An 18,738-nucleotide genomic window follows, 5' to 3' on the forward strand; every position below is an offset into this window, starting at 1 on the left:
AAGGCTGACAAGAGAAAGCGCAGTGTTTCCCCGGAGACTGGGGGGCGCTCAACATTCTGCTCACACACACTGGTTGCTTGGTAGCCGCCTCAGTTCAATCTCTCGCCTCTGTCCAATCTCTCCAATTGAAGCATGGCAGGATTCCCGATCAGCCGCAAAGACGGCAGCGTTGGGCACTGACGTGCACTCAGTGACACGCAGAAAAGCAGCGAGCAAAGGATGAACATTCAGCAAAACCAGTCTCTGGAACTAAGACACGTTTACGTCCTATGATCTTAAAAGCTGCAGAAAAACTTCCACCTGATTGTAAAGCTGATTTCACAAGCCATTGACTGTCCAAGATCATCCGCATTCCACAGTAAGTTCATTACTTTTTTATTGAAATCTGCATTGTTATTTTAAGTCTCCTCTGGTATAAGTTGGTGGAAGGTGAATGAGGATTGACTGATCACTTGCTTTTTAAACTGGTTCGAACTGTTTGGACTCTTCCACACAGTGAGATGCAGACTGACATCGGCAAAGAACACACAGGGGGCGCCAGAGAGCTATGTCTCTCGCTGTGATTGTTGCAGCACTCTGAACCAGTCTCCAGTATTTGACATGAATTATTCCTGGTTGTAATAGACCCACCCAATAGACACTTTGCAAGTGAATTGGGGGCATCGTTTAGGAAGGGGACCCATTGATAGTCTGCCTCCAACCACCCCCACCCTCTGCATCCATGCTCGCACGAAATAAAATCCACAATCATTGGGTTATAGACATGGTTTTAAAAACATGCCCCAGAAATAAGGCATATCTTTTTAAAATCATATATATATATCTATATAATGCACGGACGTGATTCCGTTCCAAAAATTAATTACATGAAGTTATGTGTGCAAAATGTCAGGAATTTCGTCGACTTTATGAAAAAAAATGAAAAGGGAAGAGTTTATTGAAAGGTACAAAATCTTTAATTAAAATACTTCAAAGCTGGTTATTTATTTTAAGTTGAAATTTGGAATAAAGGACACGTGATGTCTGTCCCAGTGCACAAATGTGCTCACAGCACCATCTCGGATATTATTTTACAAATGGGCTAAGGTTTAGTCGCTCCTGCCCACACTCTCAGGCGAAATGCAGCAGCAGCAGCAGCAGCAGCAGCGGAGGAGTGTCGCGTAAACCCCCCCACTCCTCCTCCCTATTTCACAGTCAGACACAGGCAGCGCAGGCGAAGTCCACTTTAGGACCGGGCAGCAGGGAAAAAGGGCGATCGGAATAACGGTAAGAGACTGACGTGCAGTCTTTCTGCACAGAAATATACCGCGGCGTGCATCTGTCCCAAACATTTAAAAGGGTTTGGTCCGCCGGGCGATCCAAAGCAGAACGGCGGCTTGAATTCTTTGTAGCAGCGAAGGACTGCAGCCACTGCGCTGAGAGAGAGAGAGAGAGAGAGAGGGAAGTGGGTACGTTTTACAGGACCACGGATTGCGATGTGTGAATGGATTATGTGTCAGTTCATTCCACCGAATCCTTTTATAGACCATGTTCTTTTTGTTATGTGTAAAGCTTTGTCAAGGCTTTGTGAAAAGATCTGCAAAGGTGTAAGTCAACAAGTCTTCACTGACTAACCTGTCGCCTATATCAGGGACATGTTTTATTAGTCAAACCAATCTCGAGGCGAAAGGACGGCAGCTGCATTAGACTGTTTTTTCAAATATAAGTTCACGGTGTGAAAATCATTGAGGGGCATATTTACCAAGTTGATTCCAGACATCTGGACCGATTAATATTTCAGAACTCTTTATTTCAGAATCATGTGAATGGGATTTTGTATTTGTGAATACAGACAGAATAAAAGATAGTAGTTGCAATGGCGATCTTCTCTCAAAGCAAACGGTCCACCATTGGGGGCATTTACTTCATTGCTTTGATGAAACCTTTGGTTTTATGATTCCTCTCATTGTCATGAAGGGATTTACTGTAAATGATTGGCATCTTTTAGGTCGAACACATCTGGAATCGTTGTACCGATGCACTGGCTTGAAGCCCGCAGGAGAAAGTGCACGGGTCATCTGTTCTGGAGAAACTGCATCTTGTAATACTGCACATGCAGAATTATTGTCCAAATGTTAGGGTTTTTGGAAAGAGATCAACACCCACTCGCCGCCCCCGCGTTAAGATTTTGCATCATTAAGTACAATTGCACTGTAATACGCTTTCAACATGATTTGGGCGTGCAGTTCTCGTAAAGGACTGCAGTAGATTTAACGTATAAGGCAATTTGCTTCCTTTGTTTCCCCTGACGCATGCGCTTCACCATAGGGTGGGGAACGAAGACATCTCCATAAATCATGCTGTCATTCTCTCCAGTCACCAGGACAATGAGAATCCTTCCTTGATTGAACACCCACTGTATGAAATGATACATCATTTACCTACATTTTGGTAAGCTTGTGCTTTCTTCGTTTTATCCCGTAAATTCTATAAACATTTCATTGTGGTCTACACTTCTTCTAATGAGCAAAAAAAATGAATGAAAAACAAAAAACATGTTAAACCACAAACGTTGAGCACAGGCAAGCCTGGAGATGTAATCTGGTCCCAGCTAGGAATTTCAGGGTGCTTTAGGGAAAGGTTTGGCAGTACGAATATTACAAATGCAACAACTGTTTGAAACCATTTTGAAGCACTCTTGTTTCTGTATTATTTTTGATCTATATGTGAAGATAATATTAAAGCAAAGCTATTCGCATCAAAAATGAGGGGGTTTTCTCCCAATTTTTTTGCAACAACATGGCTAGACTGAAAAATACTGGAAAAGGAAAGTTGCACTTCTGTGTATTTCGTCTTCTCCTTCTCCTTCGCCATAAGCCTGAAACTGGTCAGGGAGAGGCATTTCATCATTTAATCTCAAATCATTTTAAGGCTAGACACAAGGCAACACAATTTTCTACCACTGGATTACAGCCCTGGAAACAATCGTTATTGTTTAAAAAATCTTTTAGTTTAACTAGCATTCATTACTAGCTTTGCAAAGAGTAGATGAATACAATGACTGTATTCAATATGATCTGCAGTGTTATGGTTCAGTGGTGATATGGTATTTTTTGCAAAGCAAACTGCTATTATTTTATATAACAGAAAAAAACATCTTTGTCATAACGTTCTTCCAAAATTCAAGCATTCAGCCCTACTTTCATTAAGTTGATGTGCAACTCACCTGGTGTGATCTTTGCTTTTTTCCACCTCCAATCTTGCAAAATTAGAATGTCTGGATTTGAATTCCTTGCCTACATTCTCTTAAGAAGCAATGCAGTTCCTCCATGACAATTCTGACTTTTCAGCATAGTGGTTTAGCATCCTGGGAAAACTTCAATATTTTTTTAAAATCTGTACTATTTAGGGGCTTATTTTGCATTCGATGGTGAATTTCAATACAGATGGAGAAAAGGTGAGTATGATCCATTTAGAATTTGACTTTATTCCGGGTAGTGTTTCTTTTTATTTCATGCAAAGAATAAAAAGAATTTGAAGTTTTGCACCTTAGAAAATATGTCATGCTATGTTTGTCAAACATTTTTCACATTGGACAGTTCTTGGCAATTGCCGGAAATGAAGCTTGCTGTCAATTGTGACATGGTCAGCATAGATTTTTGTTCTTTGCTATTTAATCTTTAGAACATTAAAGAACATTTCCCAGGCTACTACAAATTCGGCTTCTTAAAAGGCTTTACATCAAACAAGATATACTAATTGAATTCCATAGTAATGGGATTTCAAATACCTTGGATTCTTCATTAGATAGAACCCACATGTTTTGAGTGAATGGTTGTGCATAACCATGTCTTTCAAGTTGACATACAGGTGAGTAAGAAGTAAGCAAGAGTCTTTACAGATTAATTAATTTGCCAATAAACAGAGTTGTATGACCACTGATGGAATAGTAATCTGAGCAATAACTATGAAGTTGCCTTAAATTAAGTAAAATAAAATGTGCTAAGCTTGTCAAACACTTGTGCTTGCATTAACTAATATAGCAACATCACAGAACACGATGGAGCAGATTGCAATGGTAAAATGTTTCCATGTTCACCTCTGCACATGAGATTAAATTGGCAGTAAATGATAAAAGACCATAATATAATGGAATATCATAGTAGATTAGCTGAGCCTTGAAGGAATTTTTGCTAATTTGAATTAATTGCATCTATTAAGTGAGTTACAAGGTCATAGAAACATCACAGAAACGGGCCCTTCGGCCCAACTTGCCCATGCCGATCAATTTGCCCAATCTACATTAACCCCACCTGCCCATATTTGGTCCATATTCCTCTGAACCTTTCCGTTCCATATACCTGTCAAAATCTCTAAAATGTTATTACAGTACTTGCCTCAACCACCTCCTCTGGCAACTCGTTCCAAATACCTGACACCCACTATGAGAAACAATTGCCCCTCAGGTTCCCATTAAATCTTTCTCCTCTCACCTTAAGCCTGTGTCCCCTGGTTCATGATTTACCTACTCTGGGTAAAAGACAATGTAATAGACTATTTAAATCTCCCATGATCCTATACGCCTCTATAAGATCATCCCACAGCCTCCTGCTCTGCAAGGAATAAGGTCGTAGCCTGCCAAATCTCTCCCAGTAGCTCAGGCCCTTAAGTCCTGGCAACATCCTCGTAAATCTGCACTCTTTCCAGCTTAACAACATCCTTCCCATAGAAGGGTGTCCGAAACTGAACATAATACTCCAAATCCAGCCTCACCAATGTCTTGTACAACTGTAACATAACATCCCAACTTCTATACTCATTACCTTGACTGACATAGGCCAATCTACCAAAAGCCTTCTTGGCCACCAATGGGATTTATGATCCCATTTTTAAGGAAACTGCACTCCTAGATTCCTGGGCTCTACAAAACTCCCAAGGCCCTGCCATTTACTGTGAAAGTCCTACCCTGGTTCGACTTCCCAAAATGCACATCTCAAATTTCTCTGCAGTAAATCCATTAAATATTCCTCAACCCACTTGTCCAACTAATCAAGATCCTGCTGTAATTTTTGATAACCATCTTCGCTATCTACGTTACCACCAATTTTAATGTCATCTGCTAACTTGCTAAATATGCTTTCTACATTCTCATCTAAGTTGTTGAAATAAACCACAAACACCAATGTGCCCAGGCCCAATCCCTGAGGCACACCACTAGTCACAGGCCTCCATTCAAAAACCAACCTTCCACCAACAGAGCAGTCTATCATTCAGAATCTTATCACATGCCTTGCTGAAGTCCAAATAGGCAATGTCTATGGCTTTGCCCTCATCCACCATTTTGGTTATTACGATCTCCCACATTAAAAAAAACATGCTGACTAACCCCATTCAGTCCTGTCCATCCTAATGCATACATATCTTATCCTCAAAATCCTCTGCATTAACTTGCCTACCACAGATGTTAGGCTCACTGACCAATAGTTCCCAGGCTTTTTCTTGCAGCGCTTCTTAAATGGAGGCACAACATTAGCTGCCCTCCAGTCTTCTGGCACATCACCTGTGTCTCATGATTATTGTATATCTTAGCCAGATCACCTGCAATTTAATCTCCAGCTTCTCACAGTGTCCTCGGATACATCTGATCAAGCGTGGGTGATTTACCTACTTCCATACATCTTAGGATGCCCAAGACCTCGATTGCAATGCGGACTGACCCCAAATTCCCCAATCTTCATATCTTTCTCCATGGTAAAATCAGAGGAGAAATACTAATTGAGGACTGCCCATCCACTCTCGCTCCACACAGCTCCATGGGTCAGATGGAGAAGGCCATATGGTAGGCTGCATCCCTTCACTTCGCAAATTTCTAATCCTACCTTGATAGTCTTTGCAACATGCTGTTGAGTTTATGCTCACCTGTTTGGGAAAGTGTATGTTCAGATCAATTTATTTTGTCACAACAATGGAGAGATGTTATTGTGATCTCAGTGATCTTAGTGTTCCCTACAGACTGTGGTGCAGTGCAGAATCATAAAGTAATTGAGTCATGCAACATGGAAAAAGTTCCCTTGGCCCAATTTGTTCATGCCGATCATTTTTTTGTAGCAGAGCTAGTTCCATTTGCTTGTTTGGCCCATATCCCTCTAAACATTTCCTATGCATGTACCTGTATAAAATAAAGAGTTGTTGAAGATAATGGGCAGGCAAGGGAGCAGCTGTACCTTAGCACCTGCAAATATGTACACTGGAAGCAAACTTTACACAATGTTTGTTCCTATCATGCTACTTCCTTTACTATGATTTCACCTGGAGCTCTGCCTTTTTTAATTTAGAAGCTCATTTGTTTATTTGGTCTCTTTCTGAGAATATGGGGAAGCTTTGGCATGTGGTTTAAAAAAATCTTATCTCCATAGGGAGTTCCAAGTTTCATGGTGTAGTAGGAGACAAAAATGTAAATGCTAGAAAATTGGAAGTACATTTTGAAAATTCACAGATGAATCACTTTGCAAAACAGATACAAAAGCTGGAAATCTGAAATAACCTTTCTTCCCCCCCCAAAAAAACATGCCAGAACACTCAGTCTATCATGCAGCATTAGTGGAGAGAGAAACAGTGCCCATTTGGCAGCTGTAGATCGCAGATTAAACATGTCATGTTCAGATGATTTGTCAGAAAGGTATTCTCTTGTGATAAGTGTGTAATCCAACCTTAACTACTATTTTTCTCTGATCTCCTTTAACTGTGATCATTTGAATTACAACTTCTCTGGATAGTTACTAGTAAGGCTCTGAATTAACCTATTTCACAGGCAAAATAGGCACACAAGAATTAGTAGAAAGACTCACATTTAAGGAACTACACACCAATTGGTTGAAATCAACCCATTAAAGATAATGAATATTGCATTTTCTTTGTAGTTAACTGCATTCCTCTGTCTGAACAAGAAAATAAAAATTTAGTTCAGCTGCGAGTAACGTTGTATTCTTGGAGCAGATTGTCAGGTATCAATTTTAGTAAATGCTAATGAAATTAGACAAAAGCTTTCCAGCAAAACAAATTTATAAGAACTTCTGAGATATATTCTGAATCACAAATGTTAAACATGGCCAAATGGCTTTGCTCCAAATCACAAGTACTGTCTCAAAAGAATTACCTTTTCTGTGCTGTGCAAGATTTGCAAAAATAAAATTCCAAAGGTTCAAGGATTACACAGAAGAAACATTCTTTGTCATAATCTGTGGTATTATAATTACATTGTGTACTAAATTTATTAGCCTGCCATGAATAATTAGTGCAGATATTTTTCTCTGCTAGAAACTGTTTCATTCTTCCAAGTCTTTCCAGATGTCTACAAGGAATTGTAATAATTTTAATTCAGTAAGCATCCTTTCTTATTTTTTATTTAAAATTAATTTGTTAATGTGTAAGTTGCTTATTTAAAGCATCACAGTGAATGGGGTAAAAGCATTTTTGAACCAAAGCTAATTAAAAATATGTTTTATTTAATTTTCACAAAAATTATAATTATGGTCTCACCACATTGTTTTGTCAGCTACAACTATCCATAAAATCTAGTGAAAGTTAATAAAATTAGGAAATTCAGGCCATTATAAATGGATCAGATAATCATAGTCGCAAGCTTAGCTTTGCAAAGTAAATGCTTATTCCAAGTTCGCTCTAAAGATAACCATATAATAAATTGGATTGCAGTCCAGTGTTATATTATCGTGTAGCATAAAATACCAAGAGTAATCCTGAGATTCATTTAATATTCTCATAATCCTATTAGATACAAAAATAATTTTGCGATTGAATTTTCATGTTTGATACTTCCGGAATTCTGATACATTTTTCTTGCACATTTTTCTTATATTTGGAATCTTTAGTATCTGATTAATAAATCCATTACAATGGAAAAGCTGAAAGATCCAGAAGATTATTTTCATAACATTTATAATCCAAAATTAAAATAATAGATATTGGAAATCTGAAATAAACCCAGAACATGTTTGTACCCATAGTTCTCTCTTGATCAATATCCTGCTGTAACCTTAGACAACCACCTTTACTGTCCACTACACCACCAATTTGGGTATCATTCAAGAACTTGCTAATGAACCCATCACCATTCTAACCAAAATCGTTAATATATATGACAACAGGTTACCCTGCACCAAAATCCCTGTGACACACCACTCATTGTAAGCCTCCAACCAGAAAAACAATGCTATTATCACCCTCTGTTTTTAGCTGCTATTATCTCCTGCTATTATTACCTTCCCGACCAGTGTATCATGCAGAACTTTGTCAAAAACCTTGCTAAAGTCTATGGAGACGACGTTTTCCTCACTGTGCTTGTCAAACCTCTTCAAAGAACTCAATTAAATTCATGAGGCACTCAAAGCCCGTGCTGACTATCCCTAATCAGTCCTTTTCTTTCCAAATGCAGATAGACCTTGAAATCCAGGATCACCTCCAGTAAAGTTCCCACCACTGATGTTAGACTCATCAACCCTTAGTTCCCTGGCTTGTCCTTGCAGCTCTTCTTAAGTAAACGCATAGCATTAGCCACCTTCCAGTCTATCAGTATCTCAGCTGTGGGTAAAGAAGACACACAAATCTCTGCCAGGACTCCCAACAATTTCTTCCCTTGCTTCCCACAATATCCAAGGTTACACCAGGTCATGCCCTACGGATTCATACATCTTAATATGTCTGAAATCCACCAGCAACTCCTCCGTCCAATATTGATGTACTGTATTCAATTCAATGGTACTCTATCACATGTATGGAGGACAGGGACATTCATTTTTGTATACAGTTCAGTACAAGTATCCCTATACATAAACACTTAGATACATCTTAGATGTTTCAGGACATTACTGTACTCTTTGAATTCCCCTGCTTCTGTGATCTTCTGTACATGAATACAGATGAGAAGTGTTCATACAAGAACTGACAACTCCATGTGACTCTACACATCGAAGACCAGTCTGATCCTTAATGGGAACTGTTCTTTCCCTAGTCACCCTTTTGCTTTGAATATACTTGTAGAATCTCTTGGGATTCTCCTTTACCTTCTACCAAGGATACCTCATGGCCTCTCTTAGCTCTTCTGATTTCCTTTGTAAGTGTACTTCTACGTTCCTGAAGTTCTCGAGAGACTTGATGGAACCCAGCTGCTGTATCTGACAAATGCCTCCTTTTTCCTGACCAATATCTCAATATCCCTCATCAGTCAGGGCCCCCTAGTTCCACCAGCACTCTAACAGGAAGAATGTTATCCTTGAACTCTCCCAATCTCATTTTGAAAAGCCCACCACTTGCCAGACATCTCTTTAAACTGGTAACAGCCTTTCCCAAACAACAATTGCAAGTTCCTGTCTAATGGATTCTTGAGCCAACTGTCTTTAACGATCTTATCCTGCAAATTTCTAACATTTTTATTTTCTTCACATATGTAACAAATGCGCAAGCTAACTATAATACCGCAAAAGTGATAGTGGAGTATGGTCTTTAATCTATTTTTTACGTGTCTTTGTAAAGATTGAGAAAGTCAGTCAATGAAGTACTCTAAGAACTGAATGAGATGTCAATTCTCTGCCCCTCTTCACTCCAATGCTTAAGATCTATTTCATCGTCATAGCTTTGTCTGAGAATGTGGAGGAACAATGCTGAGAAAATTAGGCACATGGGAGTCTCAATTATTTTTATTCATTTGCTTCAAATGGATGAAGAACATTGGGAAAACATGTGGCCACAGTTCAGTTTTTGATGGTAGACTGTAATTGAAACAGTGCCACAAGGAGATATAAGTTCTAACCCATTTGTTGTTTGTATTGATCTAAAGGGCACAGAAGAAAATAATTCCATTATCTGGCAGACAACAATCCTCATGATTGATAATTCATACATAGTTTAATTTATCACGAGTTTTATTTTAAGCACGATTGTCTGATGTGGTTTCTTCACCGGAGACCTGCTTTGTTCTGCGGAACTTCAGTTTGTGTCAAAATTGTTGCTTTAACTTTTTTATTTATTCCTAGCTGTGCTTGATTGTCTCTTTAGTCCATTTCAGAGGGTTGTTAAGTGTCCGTTAAGTTGCACAGGAAGTTACATGATGCATCCATCGAGCTGGATAAGGATGCCAGCTTTCATTCCCTGAGAACATCAGATGAATCTTTAAAATAATTAGAATAATTTAAAATAAAATAAGAACTTTATTTCAGCTTCACTATTAGCCAAAGTTAAATTTGCCAGCATCCATGGTAACATTTGAACTCCTGTCTGTGCATCATTACTCAAGCCTCTGGATTGCTGGTCCATTAACCATTGGTGTGAGCATCAGTGGCCCAGGTTTGAATGTATTGATAGGCTAGTTTTGTACCATATAGCAATATTTTCCTGTTTTAAATAGCTGATTATTAAATTTGTCAGTGTGATATTTTACTGCTGTGTCACAGACCCAATCAGAGAATTAGCCATAGTTTTGAAAATTGCTATTAGAGTCCGTTGGAGCAAGAGTTTGTCGATTATCAGTAATTTGTTGATGAGATTTTCACCTGATTTCCGATAAATCTCAAACTCACAGATTGTATGAACATATTTTTATTCACCTCAGTCATTGGACCTAACCAGCTATCAGCTCCATCTCATTCTGGCTATTGTCCAAATCAGTAAGTTTTGCAGAACGTGTATGATTTGGAGGAAAATATAAAGTAATGTTTTTCACCAGGGACTTTGTTCCCCACTTTTGGGAAGGCGGGAACCTTCCACTTCTTCTGTGCCTCAGCTTTGCAGGCTCGATGAGTATTGAGTAGAACAGAGTAAACAAAAGATTTCGAGCAAAGCAGAAGTTACCTATCTCAAAGTAGAGGAACTTTGTTCCTTTATTGTAAAGGAGTAAATTGGTGAGAAAATTACATCTATGTTAGCTATTCGAGAGTTATCAGGTGCAGGGGGAGTGTTATCAACCACCACTCCCTGCTTTCTGTTCCATTCTCCCCCATAATCACATTGCATTATCTTCATCTTTTTTCCCCAATCACAATCAATAATCCATTGTCTATTCCTAGTCATCAGCAAAATGAGACAGGGAAAGATAAATGGAGTGAAAATCATCGCAGGCTCTCATAAATACCTACCGATGGCTGGTTGCATTGTGGCTTGGCAGGGACTTTGGAGCTTTCCTGTATGTTGGGCTGGATGTGACGTGTGTCTACGGAAGTCTTGGGGAATGGAATGAAATTGCATAAAACAACTTGTCAATAACCATGGTAAACAGATTCTGTATTATAGACACAGCAGTTTTACCAGTAATATCAGTGTATCAACAAGCACATGGCAAGCTAACAATAATTTCTGGTTAGACACAAGCGGGACTGACAACATCTCGACCCAAAACGTCATCCATTCCTTTTCTACAGAGATGCTGCTTGTCCCATTGAGTTACTCCGGCATTTTGTGTCTATCTTTGGTGTAAACCAACATCTACAGTTCCTTCCATTAATTTCTGGTTTGCCAATTTATGATCTCATGCAACTTCTTTCCTTCAAGATCAATACAAGCTGGAGTAACTCAGCAGGTCAGGCAGCATCTCTGGAGCAAAGGAATAGGTGATGTTTCAGGTCGAGACTGAAGAAGGGTCTTGACCCGAAACACCACCCATTCCTTTGCTCTAGAGATGCTGCCTGATCCACTGAGTTACTCCAGCATTTTGTGTCTATCTTCGGAGTAAACCCAGCATCTTTAGTTCCTTCCTACACTCTTTCCTTCAAGATTGCTACTGATTGGTCATCTTAGATTGAGGTTATAGTCAGCAACTTGTTGAAGTGGAGCAAGCTTAGATATAGGCACTGGTTCTAGAGGGAACTACAGGCCATTGGCTCTCCAATACTCAGCACATCTTCCATTGCGCATCTGTATGCTTCAATGCTGAAGTTGGAAATGTGCTTGCGATCAGAAGCCACCATGTGTGACCTCTTTCTGTGCTGGACTCCGTAGTGAGTGACCAGACATGGATGGCATCTGGTCATTTAGTTTTATATTGCCCACGATTGATTTCCAAACAGTGACTCCTTCCGTTGAAATGGGATTGCCAACATCCACGAAAAGGTGAGTTTAAGTCTTTTGTTTAGTTTAACATTATATATCTTAATATATTTGTAATGTTTTTATTTAAAAATTATTTTAATCAATTTAAACTGTTTTCCTATGTTCCCAGGATGGAAATATAAAATACTAGAGGGCATAGCTTAAAGGTGAGAGGGGCAATGTTTAAAGGAGATGTGTGGGGCAAGTTTTTTTACAGAGGGTGGTGAGTGCCTGGAACACACTGCTTCGTGTCGTGGTTGAAGCAGATATGTTCGCGGCATTGAAAAGACTTTTGCACCTGGAGTATTGTGTGCAGATTTGGTCTCCTAATTTGAGGAAGGACGTCTTTGCTATTGAGGCAGTGCAGCATACGTTCATGAGGTTAATCCCTGGGATGGAGGGACTGTCGTATGAGGAAAGATTGGAAAGACTAGGCTTGTATTCACTGGAGTTTTGAAGGATGAGAGGGGATCTTATAGAAACATATAAAATTATAGACAAGCTAGATGCAGGAAAAATATTCCCAATGTTGGGGGAGTCCAGAACCAGGGGACACAGTCTAAGAATAAAGGGGAGGCCATTTAAAACTGAGGTGAGAAGAAACTTTTTCACCCAGAGAGTTGTGAATTTGTGGAATTCTCTGCCACAGAAGGCAGTGGAGGCCAATTCACTGGATGAATTTAAAAGAGAGTTAGATATAGCACTAGAGGCTTGTGGAATCAAGGGATATGGGGAGCAAGCAGGCAAAGGTTACTGATTGTAGATGATCAGCCATGATCACAATGAATGACGGTGCAGGCATTCTCCTCCTGCACCTATTTTCTATGTTTCTCTGTTTCTATGTTTCTAAAAATCTTGGGATGTCACACTATAAATCGAAGTTCTTGTTGTAGCACCTTTCTACTCTGTTCTATGTTTTGAGATATTTAATGATGAATATATTTATCAAGCCTTATATTTTATTCTTCTATTGTGACGTTAAGATGCAGTGAAACTTCAATATAATATCCTTGATCCACTAGAACAGGAAAATAAAAATCTCCACAAATTTAATGCAGTCTGTACTGGAGCAATGAAAAGAAATTGCTTATTTTTGTTCCGATCACATGGCCAAACATTTATATTGAATACCATATATGTTTGACAGGGGATAACATCTGACTTTACTGCAAAATGCATTCTTTCCCATTGCCATTCACTTAATGGAGAAGGGATCTTTGTTATCTACGGCATATTGTTTATGATAATTCCATTTCCCTTTTATCAGATGCCCAGATCGATTTACAGCTCACCTAATCCCTTAGTTACTGGCGTTTGGAGTTATACAAGACAAGAGTTCACTGCTTTTCCTTTTTTATCTAACGAGGCGTCTTGTCAGAACTGGTCATTAACTTCAGAGCTGATCTTGATCACTTGGCCTAGTGGAGCTCCTGAATATTTAATCATTTTCAACAGAGCCAGTTTTCAGGAAAATTAATCACAATGCGTAAAAACATTACAATTAAGTTGAGTCCATTTTAAAGTACCTCCATATAATCTGTAAACTGGTAAATGATCTAGGAACAATTAGCTTTAATTTTTGTATCTTCCTCTGAAGTCTTCTAGTTTCAAAGATTACTCCGGCTCCTCTTGTGGGATGGACAGATACCTCTTTGTTGTTGATTAACCTACGTTAGAGAACTGAATAATGGTTGAATGTATGATACTACACAGTGGCATTAAAATAACACTAGAAAACCTTACATTTTTCATTAAATGGCAGAAAAGAGATTGGTGCCTGTGTATATACAAAAAAACCCAGCAATTGTAAGATTTATTGTGAGCATAAAGAAACATGATAAGATATGACTGCTGAAGTTTCAATGCAGTGGATAACATTTTAAGTCCTTTTCATCTAAATTTTTTCTGTCTTTGTAAGTGCCCTGTACATGGATAATATTCCTGTTTATCCACATAGAACATAGAACAGTACAGCACAGGAATAGGCCTTTTGACCCACAAAGTCTGTGCTGAGCTTGATGCCAAGTTTTGCTGCACATCTGCCTGCATATGGTCAGTAATCCTCCATTCCCTGTCTGCTCATATGCCTGCCTTAAAGTTTGTATTCCATCTGAATCTCCTTCCATCTTTCCTTATCCAACGTAATAAAAATAATTCTCGATTCCCTTGCTTCTACAAATGGGATGTGAGTGCCACTGGCATAGCCAGCATTCATTATTCAGAAGATAAACACACGAAGCTGGAGTAACTCAGGGGGTCACGTTCTGGTTGGCAGGGCTGTTGTTGTGGGCTCACATTGTAGGCCCTGGGGACAGTGCTTTCCTCAGGCCCATGCCACCGACAGGACGTTCTCGGTCACCATGGGGCTCCCTCCTCTCTCACCAGCTGCTGCTTGTTCCGATCAGCCATCGGCCTTCTACCACCCCACTTCTCCACCTCCGCCTCCTCGTTCTCCCCCGACATACTCAACTTTGGAAGAGGTGGCAGTGGAGCGGGCAGTGGGCAAAGCGAAGGAAGAAATGGCAACTGGTGAGAGGGGAGGGAGCCCCTTGGTGACCAAACATATCTTGTCATTGGCAGCGGTCTGAAGAAAGGCTACACCGTGAGCCGCCATAACAGCCACTTTAACTGGTGAAGAAGAGTTGGCTGGTGCAAACCTGCAACATCGCCATCAATATTTAAGATGAAATAACACAAAGTGCTACAGTAACTCAGCAGACTGAATTAGTCTGAAAAAGGATCCTGACTTCATCTATCAAATGTTCTCCAGTGATGCTGCCTGACCTGCTGAGTTACTCCAGCACTTTGTGTTCTTTTGTGTATTGACCATCATCTGTAGTTCTTTGTTTCAACTGAATACAATGACAATACCATACTCGGTTATAGTGGACAATTGGCAATAATGGACACCTTTCCCCCTCCCGATGGTCCGTGAGAACGAGGGATTACTGTAGTAGTGCTGACAGAGAGAACACTTATTAGAATAAAGAATAAAAGAATAAAGCATAGAAAAGTTATTCAAGCAACTTCTAAATGAAGATTATTTGGCCGTTATTACATTGATGCTGAGAATTGCTGTATGCATATTGGCGACTGTGTTTCTCAAATAGTAAGAGATACTACATTTCAAAAATATATCATCACTTGTAAACTGATTTGAGGCACTGTGCTGTCGTGAAGCATGCGATGAAGTTGCAAGTCTTTAAAAATGCAGGTAAGTGGGAAATGAATTTTATTGTGGATGTGTGTTAAGTGACGCACTGAGGTTAGTAAATGGCCATACACTGCTTGGAAAATATGAGTCACAGTGGAGTAAAGGTATCTGTGATTACAGGTACTCAAATCATTAAAAATAGTGGCACAGGTTCATAAATTCATAAAAAGGTTAACCCATATCTAGGGTTAACATTGAGGTGTATACAATTGAAAAGAATAGTAATGAGATAACTTACTGTAAAACAGGTAATACCATGTAATAGATTGATTAGGTTTATATAGAGGTTAGGCTGTAGATATTTACCACCAATAAGTCCAAAGGACGGTATGTCTTCAGTCAGAATTGCTAGAAGTTGGCATAGAGTCATAGAATCATACAGCATGGAAACTGGCTCTTGCTGACCAAGATGCCCCATCTAAGCTGGTCCCATTTGCCCGCATTTGGCCCATATCCTTCTAAACCTTTCCTATCAATGTACCTATCCAAAGGTCTTTAAAGGCCTCAATTACCTCCTCTGGAAGCTCGTTTCATGTACCCTTCACCCTCCAAGTGAAAACGTCGTCAGATTCCTATTAAATCTTGCTCCTCTCACCTTAAACCTGTGTCCCCTGGTTTTTGATTGCTCTACCCTGGGCAAAAGATTGTCTATTCCATTATCTTCACAAGATCTATTCAATGCATGATTTTCTGCACCTCTATGTGATCACCCCTCATCTTCTTTCGCTCTAAGGAATAGTCCTAGTTTTCCCAACCTATCCTATGGCTCAGCCCCTCAAATCCTGGGATCTGCCACAACAAGGAGTAATTGAGGTAAAGCGGATGGATGTCTTGAAAAAACGGGTAAGCAGATGATAGAAAAATAACTAGTGAAGCTTGTAATCCAATGAACTGTGGTGGTAGGGAGCATTATCACTGGCATAGACAAGATATGCTATTTTAGTAGAGTAAATGTAACTGAATTAAACTTAATTTGAAGTAGATTATCTTGATGATTAAAAGGTGGTAAACAATATATGCATGCGCTACTAATAAAATAAAAAAACTTTTAGTTTAATTTAGTTTAGAGATACAGAGTGGAAACAAGCCCTTTGGCCCACCGAGTCCATGCCCACCAGTGATCCCCGCACACTTATGCTATCGTACACACACTGGGCACAATTTACAATTATACCAAGCCAATTAAACTACAAACCTGTACGTGTTTCGAGTGTGGGAGGAAACCGGAGATCCTGGAGAAAACCCAAACAGGTCACGGAGAGAACGTACAAACTCCGTACAGCCAAGTATCTGTGGTCAGGATCAAACCTGGGTCCCTAGTGCTGTAAGGCAGCAACTGTACTGCTGTGCCTCTGTGCCGCCCAAGCTGTATCAAGCTGGTTACTCCTCGATATAACCAGGTAGTATCTAGCTCAATTATTTGTGTAATCATAAATATTTGGATTTGATGAACACAGCGCCTCACTTAAGAATATAAAACTAATTATAACCAAGTTATGTTATATCATCCAAAGGAGGTTTGATATCAGTGTGAAGAAGGGTCCCGACATGACACGTAACCTATCCTTGTTCTCCAGAGATGCTGCCTTACCAGCACTTTTTGATGCCTGTTTTGATATCAGTAAGCCTCCACTTACTGAAATTTCCTGAAAAATTAATTTGTGTACAGATTATAAGGATTTGAAAATCATTTTTTACAATTCTGTTTCAAAGTCACATATTACCACTCTCAAATTAACTGCTATCTGATTGAGTAGGAAGTTGCTTTCGCCAAATGCCAAAGGGCTCTATTCACAATTAGAAGCCAGAACCACTTGCAAGTTCTTAGCAGATAATGTAAACATTTTCCTGCAATTTTTGTCAAAGCATCTGATATGCCATTTCAAAATTGTTAGGTTTTTATCCATGACACAATTTAGTCTTGGCCCATCTTGAGTCTCTTGTCTTGTTAATTCTCAGGGTACCATAATGCTTTTCCAAGATAGTGATTTGATATCTGCAACCTTTGGATGTAAAAAGTTCAGGCAATCAACACGCATTTGGCTTAATTTACCATGTTGCAGAAACTTCACTGCTGAAAACATAGACACAAACTATCACAAAGTTAATTGGAGACTAAAAGGATACATGCTCCAGCCCATGTTATCTATTCTATAATTTCAGTAGAGAATTGGCAACTGAAGTTGTACTCAGTTTTTCAGAGAATTACTCTTCTTCCTTCTGGTAGTTTTCATGGTTCCAGTTCCACGGCCCCTGATAATTTGCTGATGGAGAAAGAATGGTTCATGAAGAACGTTTTGAGTTTATTTTAGTGGATCAGAAAGCTTTCTAATGTCAAAGGTTACTTGATTCACAAGGAAAAAATGAGGAGACTCATTAACAGGATGTCTCAGAAGTTGACCTGATATAGCTGTCATTTTGGAAATATGCCCGATTTCATGCAATGAACATCCTTGAACTATAAGAATGCTCTTGTGTACTCCCAGTTCCAGCAGCTGTGATAACCAAGTGTGTCATTTTCTATTAAGATTTCATTCTGTTTATCAACAAAATTTGCTGTTGGAAAGTTTCAGTAAGATTGTCATAAAATGTTCGGCATTCCTATTTCACTGATTAACTACTATTAACCATTTGGAAAATAGAGCCAGGAATAAACTGCTTCTTTTGCTCAATTGGACCATTTTCGCTTAATTGATAAATAACACAGTTGATAAATAACTCTTTTTGCCACGAAGAGGCAAAATAAAAATGTAGCCTCGTGTCAAATTGTATTGTATTCTGCTAGCAAAATTCAGCTCCATTGTAATTGAAAGTAGCCAGTTTTCAGAGATTGCTTTCAATGCATATCTCTAATAGACTGCATGAAAAATAAATTTTACTCCAGGCATTCATCTATCATAATGGCAATTTAGTATGAATTTATTTGAAAGAATATCTAAGTGCTTATGTACAGCGATACTTGTACTGAACTGTATATAAAAATGAATTTCACAGTACATGAGACAAATAAAGTACCATACCAGAGTAATATGTAAATGTATGGATGCAGTGTGTTTCTAACACTTCTCTGTCTAATTTCCAGGAAACATTTACCTCTGACATTTGCGTTCTTGTGACTAATTTCCTCTATTTTGAACTTCAACCATACCCTCATGATCTTTTCCCTTTCAAAATGATTTGAGCAAGAGTGCTACTGAGATACCTTAGTCAGGGGGTGATGATCTGGGAAACCGTGACCATATCACATCATCTCATCATTTGTCAAAATACGGGAGTATTGCGCCTCATGGTAAAACGTACTTTTCGCCTTTTAAAACTGTAAATTGTATGTCTATAAATTAATAAGCTATATTATATTGTAATGATTTTGTGGTTTCCTGATGCCTGCTTATCAATTTGGACAGTTTTGAAGCTGCTGAAGTAAAGGTCCCAAAATCAGCAGAGACATA

General features: G+C 39.1%; 1 protein-coding gene across 3 annotated transcripts in view; it reads left to right on the forward strand.

The window, feature by feature from the left end:
- The window catches only part of LOC144604669 (uncharacterized), a 51,132-nt gene continuing 32,394 nt past the window's right edge, over positions 1-18,738 (forward strand). The window contains exon 1 of one of the 3 annotated variants that reach the window (XM_078419322.1): positions 1-358. The gene's annotated coding sequence lies outside the window, so the exon portion shown is untranslated. Of the gene's footprint in view, positions 359-1,071; positions 1,267-2,411; positions 2,431-18,738 lie in introns of those variants that run through there. The other 2 variants (XM_078419314.1, XM_078419330.1) reach the window with 2 other exon arrangements.

The sequence above is a fragment of the Rhinoraja longicauda genome, chromosome 2, assembly GCF_053455715.1.
Source record: "Rhinoraja longicauda isolate Sanriku21f chromosome 2, sRhiLon1.1, whole genome shotgun sequence".
Lineage (NCBI taxonomy): Eukaryota > Metazoa > Chordata > Chondrichthyes > Rajiformes > Arhynchobatidae > Rhinoraja > Rhinoraja longicauda.